Below are 12,603 nucleotides of genomic sequence, written 5' to 3'. Positions count from 1 at the left end.
ATTATTTGATTCAAATATTTAACCTAGTAATTTTAAAAAAGTTTTAAAATACACCCTTTTGGTTTTATAGTTTAAATTTGAAACTAAAAGTTTTAGTTTTCGAAAATTTAACCATAATATTTTGAAAGGTTTCAAAAATTTCCCTCAAGCTTTGGAATTTTAAATTTGATTAAAAAGTTTAAATTTGGAATTTTAAATTCTAAAACCCTAGTCCTTTGAAAAGTTCAAATTACACCCTTATGGATTTTATTAAATTAATTAAGTGTTTAATTAAAAGAGAGAACTATTAAATCTATAATAATATGGTTTTGAGTTTAATAAAAAGTTTAATTAATCAATAGATTAAAGCAATTAGTATTTTAAATGTATAAAATATACCCTTATACTATATAAAATTAAAGGTCCAATATAATATATATGTATAAGTAAAAAGTCAGTTTTACCGTTGGTAGGACTCATTCACGAAACTGGTCTATAAGGGGTGTTTAAGGAAGGGGCCTGAAAAATGACCGCCATTGGGTATCCACTCTTACCCACCGTACCCTTGACTGGTGGAGGGTCGCTAGCCGAACGGGTAGGATAGGACATAAACTTCCTTAATTAGTATAATGAAATACAAAGTAACTAAATGTTTTATAAATTCCCAATGTTAGTTAATTAAGAAAAATGTGAATTTGGTGTTAATTCATGGAATTGCACATTGTACCTTGTTGGTCGTTAGTGGATATTGTGTGGTTAACTGGCACACTAATATGGGACTAATGAAGGATGGCAATGCGTAGCTCGTAGATTATCATAGATCAATGGAACGTGTGTGGTTAACTGACACATTGATTAGGTGATAGACGTCTTTGAGAGTACCAAGCTAATTTGCATGGTTATTCACACCTTGTTTGTGATCCTCGGTATCCCAGTCACAAACTTGAAGGGCATAATCGAGATTAAACATGCCACTGAAAAGTTCAATGAATCTCAAAGGATCTAGGAGTTTAAATTCATTTAAAACCTAATGTTCATTTTTGTTTTTCGTGATGGAATTGGTAAATCATCATTTACCTCCCGACAAATAGTTTACAATTGGATTATGGCATCCCTCTTCCGAATTGTAAACTATTGTGTTGGGTCCTATCCTTAATATTTCATTTGGGTGTTATATTAAGGATTTTATCAACTAACTTGAATTTCTCCCTTGTAGATGTCTAGTTCTGACACATATGGTCTTCCCGAATCTTTTGGAAAAGGCTTTCCTCATGAAGATGATTTTCTATGATTGGATCATGGAAATGGAAATCATTCTTCACTTCCTCCACCTCCTCTAATAGTTCTCCCTGACCCACATGTTTGAAGACTTGAAAAGTTCAAGGTCACTCAAGCCCTATTGGCAAGTAGACACGAAGATGGAAAGTCGGTGTGTACACACGTCTTGGAGATGAAGTCACACATTGACAAGTTGGGAATGTTAGGTGTCACTGTCTCTAGGAGGTTGGCTGTTCACTTGGTTCTTCAATCACTTCCTATGTTATATAGTGAGTTCATTAAAGAATACTATATGACAGACCACGACATGATCCTTATCGATCTTACCTATTTGCTGATCGCTGCTAAGTCAGCAATGATTTGGCGCACTAGTAATGCAACTTTGACTGGAAGATCTACTTCCCAAACTTCCATGGACATTGACAATGGCCACATTGGAAGTACAGAAAATTCTTCTCTTCCCAATGGAAAGGGATTGGCCAAGGTCAAACCATTTGACCGGATGGTAAAGAGAAAGGCTAAGTCTGAGATTGTCATGTGTACCGTTCCAAAGGAGTCTGTTTGTTTCTATTGCCAAGAGAAGGGGCATTGGATGTGAAGTTGTTGTATCTACCTGAAGGATAGCAAGGATAGTAAAGTCAAAATGTATGACTCTGCTTCAGGTAAGTCCACTATCTAACTCAATTAATTTTCTATTTGTAGATTCTTAATACATGATGTGATAAGATTGCATTTTGATGTTTTGTAGGATCGAAGAAAAGAAAGGAAACTTAAAGGAAGTGCGAGATGAGTCTGATCGCGAAGAGATGGATTTCGATCGTATGGTTTGATGATCAGATTTTTGAGCTGCTACTTAGGAGTTATGATAGATTGCTTAGGAATATTTAGTAACATAGTTTTCATTTGTAATTGTGTTGTAAGGACAAGTTTTCCGCATTTTATAAATAAAGAAAAAATTTTTATTTTATCTTATTTTATATTTCCTTGCAATGGTATTTGTGAAAATTGATGTTTATATGTTTCTATTGTTAACAATATTGAAAATGGATGTGATTCTTAGTTATGTTATTTGTGGCAGTGTTAGAAATTTACCAAATAAGGAAAGATTCTCATCACCCAAGTTTCAATTGGACAGAAACTTGGAATCATGCAACTTGTATTCTGTGATGAATGAGAATCTTCGTCTTTGGGAAATTAAGACTAATTCCTTGTTCATATATAGATGTGAGTCAAGTGAAGGACTAAAGGATCAAGTATACATTGTTGTGCACCGGTAAGGTCCACCACAAAGAAGAATAAGACTATTCTTTATGATTTACTAAAAGTTTAGTAAATATGGTTATGCTTACAAGAACGAATAAGAAAAATCAAACAGACAAAAAGATAACCACTTCAACAATCTGAAAGGAAACGAGAGTACTTTAGTATCATGTTTTATGATCATCTTAATGATTATGAAAACCATATCACAATTGATCCTCTAAGGACACCTCAGTACACTTGTATGGCTAAGAAGAGGAATCGGGAATTGTTGAATTGGTAAAATCAATTAAGGTGAGTAATACTTCGTTCCAAAATCAAGTCTTAGAGTCATACTCCAAGATTGTGTCTAGAGTGACATATCTTAAGTAGGTTTATAACAAGTCATGAAATGTATAGTGAAAATGTTTTCTTACTCATGTAAATTTAAGATTGGTAGTTTTGATGTTTTGATAAAACAAAGACCAACTGAGACCTATTAGGTCAAAAATATGGTTTATACTTTGCTTTTCTAAGCATTTATTATTTTTAGTCTTGGGCTGAAAATAATATTTAGTTTATTTGTAGCTTGGACCAAAAACCCATGTGTTTTCGGTCTAGCATTGGGTTTGAGCCTTGAGTTTACAGTCCATATATATATATATATATATATATATATATATATATATATATATATATATATATATATATATATATATATATATATATATATATGTGTGTGTGTGTGTGTGTGTGTGTGTGTGTATTTTTATATGTATTTATGTATAACATATCTTAATATTTTAGCATTTATTAATATTATTTAGAACTAAAATATACTTAATATGCTTTGAAATATATAATTACAGTTAAAATGGGTTATGGAATGCAAAAGAAAGAGAATGGAGCTGAAAAGATGCAAAAAGGATATTGTTGGCAGATTGACCCCTCTTCAGTGTTTCGGGTATATCTGATGACTCATAAGTCCAATTGACTAGATTCAAAATGTTCTGGAAACTAAAGGAAATTTCCTACGACTTATGTGAGACGGACTTTTTTCTAATTCGGAACTTATCTTATCCAAAAGCGGCCTTGAAGATGAAGCATAAAAGCTTGACGGAAATTCCCTCCAAGTTACTTGTTCCCCAAGCGCCACTTACCTTATTTTTATTTGCTTAATCCCTAAGCCACATTAGTTTCCTTATTCCAATCCAAGTCTAATATTCCATATTAATTCCATCTCCATTCAACTATAAATACCCCATATCATTCCACCATTTTTAATAATCTATGATATTCCACTTCGACTTGTGCAACAAGAAAAATTCATAGCTGCCGTTTTGTGGGTCTAGGAGGCGGGAGGAAGGCCGTTAATCTAACGGGAGCGGAGATCGGAAGGGTTGGAGAATGGATAATGTCGGTAATCATATGGGTTGTTAACATGACCATGTTTAGCATTCCACTGTGATACTATTATGTGTTTAGTTTCTGATTTAGGTGTAAAAACCTTTTACTTTGCATTTATGATTGAATGAAACTTTGATTATTAGACTAATTGCTATATTGAATTTTTTGTTTATTTTTAATTTATCTTGCCAAGCTTGTTAAAAGATCCTTACGTGTTAATGATAATTATTTGCTGTTAATTATTAAGTAAATTGAGTTGTATGAACATCTGCTTGATTGCTTGTCTCTTATGATTTTGATGACCATCAAGATTATAAGTCTAGGAATAACGAATGTGAAACTAGGATTAACTTGGGAATAAGTAAGTTAATGTGTGAGCCTTGTTTGATGACCATCAACAAGAGGTTAATTGAACGACCAATTTGATTAACTATATTTACAAGTCTTGTTTGATACGAACTGAACACTAGGAAGCATGTTAGTTTAATCAACTGATCACTGTTTGAATTGACTTGTTTGCTAAAGGATTAGTTATAGTGAACGTGAATCTAATCATTTTAGGAATCGGTCAACATGAATAAATGAAGTTGTGTATGCAATTGTCTATGTTTTTAAGGTGTAATTTATCTAAACCAAAGTACCTGGAGAGATTTGCTTTCCTGTTAGTTTATCGAGAGTTGTTAATTAATTGTTCGTTTGAGATTTTTTAAACTACTTCTTTATTATTTTCGTGTGACCTGTAACCTATAATCAAATATTTTAAATTAATTCACCACCGTTCCCTATGACCGACACCCGAGTTACCTAAGCTATACTGTAATTTGACTAGGTACACTGCCTATAAGTGCATAGTTAGTCTAAGTTTGTTAGGTTATAAATATTAAAATTAGTGGGTACTTTCGTGCACATCAATATATATATATATATATATATATATATATATATATATATATATATATATAGATGTAAGGGTGAGGAGTAAAAAGGGAGCATTCATTCATAATCATATTGTAGAGAGAGAAAGTTAAAAGAAGAAGAATGTATGTTTGTGTGTGTGTGTGAATCTTGTGTGGAGCATCAATCTTATCATCAATACACCATACATTCATCTTTTTCTTCTTCTTCTTGTCCATTTTGATCTTGCATCATCCAATTGATTGAGATTTTGCACCATTAATTGGATTTGATTGATACATCAAGCAAATTTGGGACTTATAGAGGGTATCAGAGCCATACTAGTGTCAAAATTGTTCAAGTTGTGTTTTCGGTTTGAGTATTCTTCATTTTCGTGATTGTTCAAGCTTGGTTACTGAGTTTCTGCTAATGATCATGATTTCAAGGACAAATGGATTGAAAATCTGCTCAAAATCATCTGTTTTCATCAAGATCTAGGAGTTTTTGGCTGTAAACTGTTCATTAGTTTTCGGCTGTAAACGTGTTTTCAGCCGTAAATGTACTGAGTTTTCGGCTGTAATGTGTTGTTTTCGACTGTAAACCCTCATTTTCGACTGTGAACCACCTTGAACGTAAACTGTTCTCAAAACCGTAAACCGTATATGGCTATAAACTCTTTTTGGCCGTAAACCCTCTTTGGCTATAAACCTTGTTCTCGACTGTAAACCTCTTTTCGGTTGTGCTTTCTTTACAAGTTTTGTTTTTCAAGAAAAAAAAATTAGAAAATTAAAAAATCCAAATAGTGTTATTTCCGTTTTATTTCTTTTTCAGAAAATCAAAAATCCAAAAATATTTTTTTCCTGTTTTATTTTTTTTCAGAAAATATGGAAAATACAAAAATACTGTGTGCTGAGTTTGTTTTTAGTTTTTTGTTTATATCTCAAAATTTCTTTGTTTTGAAAAGTGAATTCAGATGTAGAAGAGACTCAAGGAGTCTATATCGAGATTTTCTGAACAAAGGTTTCATCTATGATTGTCGAAGAATTCTCATTCGAAGGAACAAGAAATGAAGATTATTCTTTCAAAATTCAATCTTTCAACCCCAGAAGCAAGGTGAAGCTGTACTTGAAGATTATGTGATAGATTGCATTGAAGCCTCCTCAATTAAATTGTTGCTATCTATGTACCTGCTGAAGTGATCCAGAAGATTCGATCTCTCTATTATTCTTTCGGAAGATTCTTAAGCTGAGGGTGCTAATTTTCAAGAATCTTTACAAGAAGCCTCCTCACCCAATGTACGTTAAGAGTCAAACTTTGAAGAAAAACCCAACTGTTCAAGATGAAGTCATTCACATAGAAGATTCGTTTGTTCATCTTGAAGTTGTGAAGAAATAGAAGACAAAAAGCTGAAGCCATGCTCCAAAATGAAGATTGACAAGAAAACCAGCTACAAACCTAGGGGGAGTTTGTTGAGTCAAAGAAAAGAAAGCTATAAACCAAGGGGGAGATTGTTGGCTAAAAAAATATGGTTTATACTTTTGTTTTCTAAGCATTTATTATTTTAAGTCTTGGGCCGAAAATAATATTTAGTTTATTTGTAGCTTGGACTGAAAACCCATGTGTTTTCGGTCTAGCATTGGGTTTGGGCCTTGAGTTGGCGATCCATATATATATATATATATATATATATATATATATATATATATATATATAAGGGTGAGGAGTAAAAAGGGAACATTAATTCATAATCATATTGTAGAGAGAGAAAGTTAGAGAGAAGAAGAGTGTGTGTGTGAATCTTGTGTTGGAGCATCAATCTTATCATCAATACACCATAGATTCATCATCATCATCATCATCATCATCATCATCATCATCATCTTCTTCTTCTTCTTCTTCTTCTTCTTCTCTATTTTGATCTTGGATCATCCAATTGATTGGTATTCCGCACCATCAATTGGATCTGATTGATACATCAAGCAAATTTGGGACTTACAAGACCAATTATATGAAGTGTCATTCTTGATAAGGATCCATACTAACTCTTGAATAATTGTTTGTGAAGGAATGTTCTTCACAAGAGAATCTTATATGTCAAGAGTTTAGTGGGAGTATTAATGATCTTGAACGGTTTCAAGAACTAATCAAGAATAAACCTATTATTAATCACTAGCACACGACTTCAGGTTAATAACCAATCGTGTCGACATATTCTTGTTTTTGTTCCCATTCCAGTTAAAGTTCACTATGCATGTGAGTTCTATGAGTTCTTATTTTTTTGCATAGGGAAAGCACATTGATCAATGAAAGTTCATTGATATGTAATGTTAAGCTGCTCAACAACATGGAATACATGGTAGGCCCTTGTGTTGCCAAGTGACAAGAAATTAAGGTTGAACAAGTTCAGTCCATATAAGTTTGAATTTGTCATAGACGTTATCTTATGATAATGGTTGGAAATGACAGATTCACATGGACAGGAACACATAGACCACAAAATCTAAGTGACACAAGGGTTCTTTCCATTTCATGAAAATGATTGTGAGGAAACGCTTTCACTAAGAAGATTTTGAGAAGATAGTGGTTGTGTTAATTGCGTTCTCAAATTTGATTATGATTACGACATCCCTCTTCATAGTTCGCATTGTGAGAAATGACAAATACTCCGAACATTCAGAACTTATTGTTGTAAGTTATGAGATTGTTTAGATACACATATGAGCTTTCTAAAAAAAGGTGTATGGGCTTAGATAAAAGCTTATCAAAGCATCTCATATCAGAAATCTGAAATTTGGAAAGAAATTCAGTAAGTATTGATTTCTAGAAGCCCAGCTGATTTCGGGATACATGTCAAAGCTAGTGCGAGCATAAGTGTTATGCTGGTAAGAATGAAATCGTTATGCTAGTGGGAGTATAATTATTATTTATAGGAAACAAAGTTTTGAATTGCAAAGTTGTGGAGTTTGAAAATTTGTTTCACTATAGTAAGGGAGAAAATACTTATACTTTATTTCGAATCTAAAAACTTAGATTGAAATATTAATTAGACTTAGTCATGAACATATATGATTACCATATTGGAATGTTTCAACATGGGAATTCTATATATGGAAGTATTGTAGCAGAGGACTGGTCTAATATCGTGTCTTTATGTAAGACATTATGAATCATATCCCATATGCTTCGAATATAGGATCGATTGCATATGCTATAATATTTGTGTGTTCTTATTTTCCAAATGCCTAGGGAATTAAGAGGGAAAAAGACTAGAACTGCATATGACTAAGGTGGTTAAACAAAGGTCAACGACGATCTAGGGTTCACTAAGGATTGGTTGCTTAAGGACAGTTAGAAGTATAGTAATTGATGGACCATATTGACATTATTATGAATAGACATGATTCTATTAATAATAAGTTGTCATATGGTAAATATGGAAATGTTTCCATAAAGGGGGTTGGATATTAAGAATCTATGTGTAAGTTAGAAACTTTTATGCAAGAAGGATGTTCAAATGAATGTACTTTGAATTTGAGACTTCGCTTCTGTGGAATTGTTTTGTAATCAATATCGAGTGGAAAGTTTTGTAATATCATTGGCAAAGTCTCTATGAATTTGGTACCATGACATTATAAAAGGATCATTGCATGATAGTTTAGAATCTAACACATTCTAATAGTGGCAAGAATTTGATATTCATACACTTGTAATAAGGATTACGAATTGTGAGATGAGCGTCATTGGAAATGTATTCAATTGGTCTAATTCACAAAGTAAGGACAATAGAGAAGCATAGTGTGCATGCTTGGAGCATGGGATAACTATTGTTTTAATTCAAGTATTAAGTTGATTGGTTGAAACATTATACAATGAATAATGTGTAATCAATATGGTGATTAAATAATAAGTGTTTTATTTATACTTAAAAGTTTTGAGACCATATCAGATTAGATTATTCTTGTGTTTCACTTTGCATGTTTTGACATCCTGAATAATAAGATTATTCAAACATCCACATTTAATCATACTTTAGAAGTAGGTGATGAGGTAAGATTGTCGTGAATCCGACTGTAGATTGTCTAAAGTGTTTAGACATAGCAAAAGTTATTTGTAGTGTTCATGAGTACTCCTAAAATAAGATTTGAGTATTGTATTAAACTGACGCTCACGTGAATCACTTCATAGACTTTATCACGAGTGATTGTGAGACGATAATATCTTATATTCTTGAAACGGAGACGTATGAGTTGTTGTTTACAAGTCGGTTACACATTGATAATATGTAAACACATCAGTAACTTGATGTTATAAAATGTATTATTGTGTGTGATTTGATGAGTAAATAGTGCAAGTATATGAGTCGAAGTTTATCCATTCCTTTTACCCTAAGGGGATAAAAGCGATATCTGTGGGCCCCTCGATGATTTAGTGATGACACCCTAAGCACTTGGCCAAGCTTGGACTTATTTGATGTATTCAACTATAGTTTGTTGTCAGTCGTCATAAATCGAAAATCAGGAAAAAGAAATTGGATAGAGAGAATGATTATTATCCATATCTCATTACATACAATATCTTGTAGAATAGAGAAATAAATGATCCCTTATCTAAAGGATGTGTTGCTAATAAGATCAGAGTTTGACAGCGGCTTTTGAAAGCTACAATTGCTAATCAGATTCTGAAGTCATACTTGTAATAATAGTTATTAAACTTATCCAAGTGGCAGGTTGTTGGATTAGGTGTCTAAGCCCATAACTATTTTTTGGTATGTACTTGATTTGTTTATAAGAATGGTCATTTTGGGTTACCTTCACTCATGCAACTTGATAGGATGACAAGAGGAGAGAGAGTATGATTTATTATATGAATAATAAATTAGTACTCAAAATGGTTTTATTAATATTATATAAGATTAATATATTATTTGGAAATTGTGACATCCCCATTTTCACAGCCAGAAAAGACCGATTTTGTTTATGCTTTAAAAAAATCAGAGTATCTCTTTTAATAAAAACGTCGCGGAATTTGTTCCCAGTAAAACATGATAAATACGTTATCAAAGCATTTCCGAAGAAAAGTATTTTTATTCATTTTAAAACATTTGGGATGTCATCATCAATACAGAAACATAAGCATAAACAGAACTTACATTCATTATCACTAGTAATTTATATCTCCTTAATCTCTCAGTGAAATGTGACTTCATATCAACAACTGTGATATAAATAAGTTGAGTGGGTCAGGTTGGGAAACCTGGTGAGTAAATAGGGTTTTCAACCCACAATAATAGAATTATTATGTTTAAACAATCAAGCAATCAACCCAATTACTCATCCCCATTATCTTCTTTACTCTTAAGGATCTATCCTAAGAGTCATCTATCTTGCATTCGTTTATTCCGAGGTCCCTTGCTTCCAGGGTTATAGGACTGACACTAAATCGATAGCTGCCAATGCTCGTTCGTAAAACACTAATTCCATAGCTGCTATAGTTTATTCTTCAGGTACTAAATCCATAACTACCAGTGCTTATCTAATAGGTACTAAGTCCATAGCTACCAATTCCTAACAGGTACTAAATCCATAGCTACCAGTGTTTATCTAGTAGGTACTAAGTCCATAGCTACCAATTCTTAAGAGGTACTAAATCCATAGCTACCAGTGTTTATCTAGTAGGTACTAAGTCCATAGCTACCAATTCCTAACAGGTACTAAGTCCATAGTTACCAGTTCCTAATAGGTACTAAGTCCATAGCTACCAGTGTTTGTCCAATAGGCACTAAGTCCATAGCTGTCCATGTTATTTATTAGGTACTAAGTCTATAGCTGTCTATGTTTACTCACATCATCTTTTATCTCTCATCATTCATCTACCCATGTCATACCCAACATATTTGTATATATAAAATACGTATACAGTTTAAATCATTTAAAACATGTATAAAAATATTTCACCTAGCATAGACAGCAAGCATTCAGACAATATTCACACATAGCACGTAATTTATATTAAATACTTCATATCTATGTGTAAGATGAAAGGGACCATGCACTCACTTGGTAAGATGGTGACTCGGCACTCGGACAGCACTTCGTTACTCTTAAAACAATTTCCTCGACAAAACCTAGTATCAATATCACTAGGGTTTAGTCTAATGTTAACCACGACTATTTAATAGTCTAACTATTATTACTATTATATAAGAGTTAACACAATACTTTTCACCCACTATATACAGACGAGGCCAGACATGGAACACTGGTGGGCAAGATCATTTTGGCATATAAACACTTCTGAATCCAGCAACCCAAGAGGCCCTCCAAACCGGAACCCTCGTACCGCGAGTGGTTAAAAAGAAATTATAACGACACTTATGTAACTCATAATAATAGTCTAAATACTTATTATAAGTTCCTAATAACTTTACTATATTGAAACATAAGTTATACTAAAGATAGGATAGGTACAGCTCACTTACAACGGGTTTCCTTGGAAACTGGGCTCCGCCAAAGCAGAGTTTCTGAGCCTAAAGGCTCTTTTCTCGAGGCCTCGGGAGCCTCGGGACTTCTTTCGGGTGCTACGGGGTTTACCTAGACTTTAGGGGGGGGAGGGGTTGGTGCTTTAGAGAGAGAAAGAAGGGTTTGAAGGTGTAAGGAAGTGAGGGAACCCGACACCTCTATTTATAGGGGTGCTGACTGATGGACTCGCCAAGTAGGAGGACCTAATCGCTGAGTAGGAGGACCTACTCGCCGAGTTGGGGCATGTGGCAGCCTTCTGGTGGTGCTACGTGTCCAATTCTGGTGGTGCCACGTCACCCCTATCGCGTATCAACCTTCAAACTTAGAAAAATCATAACTCTCGCATATGAGCTCCGTTTTTTACGTTCATTTTCTCAATGCGTAGGTAAAATCAAGATCTACAACTTTGATTTAGATTCCATCAACTAATTCTCGACCGATCTCAAATTTAATAGTAAGAGGTGTTTAGACTGTTAAATGACCGCGAAGAATTCGTAACTCCTTCATACAGACTCCATTTTCGTCTGTCTTTTTACCGTTGAGTTCCTATTAATGAGATACTCAACTCTCATTTAGGTCACGTAAGCCAAAAACCGATCGAACTAAAAATCGAGTTTCGAGCCGTGCACTGCTAAGCCAAATCTTAGAAAATTCATAACTTCCACATACGAAGTTAGATTTGGGCGTTCTTTTTTTTTTGCATGTTTTCAGTTTAACATATACTACAACTTTCATTTAGATTGCTAAGGTTAAAAGTCACTCCATCATAAATTTACTATTTACGCTTCCCGGTGTCGTGTCGGTTTTGCCGTAAAACTTCGACGGGCCATAACTTCTTCGTTATAACTCAGATCTCGGCATTCTTTATATGTACGGAAACCTTGAGACATATTTTACAACTTGATTATGACTATTTATTATAAATAATCTTTTGCCGAAAAGTCGTTTTCGACACTTATTGCCTCTAAATTGACTAGCCCGGATCTACGGGCGTTACATAAATCATATTATTTAATTAGTATTGATCAGAAATTAATTTGGTGATTAAAAGAGACCGATTAAATAAAGGGGACTGATATTGCATTTAACTGATAGTTGCAAGTTGGGTTGTAGACTCTTAATAGAAGGGATGGATGAAATATGTGGGGAGTCCATATAGATTTCGACCAAGGGGCCTTCTAGAAGGGTTCCATGGATTGCTTAAGGCCTAAGCAAGGAAATTAAGGTTTCCATCTTAAAACCCTAATAGCCTCAATTGTAAATAACCCCTCTACATTGGATTTTCGGC

Source organism: Lactuca sativa, chromosome 2 (assembly GCF_002870075.4).
Source record: "Lactuca sativa cultivar Salinas chromosome 2, Lsat_Salinas_v11, whole genome shotgun sequence".
NCBI classification, from domain to species: domain Eukaryota; kingdom Viridiplantae; phylum Streptophyta; class Magnoliopsida; order Asterales; family Asteraceae; genus Lactuca; species Lactuca sativa.
The sequence above is the reverse complement of the archived record's forward strand: the minus strand, read 5'-3'. Positions refer to the sequence as shown.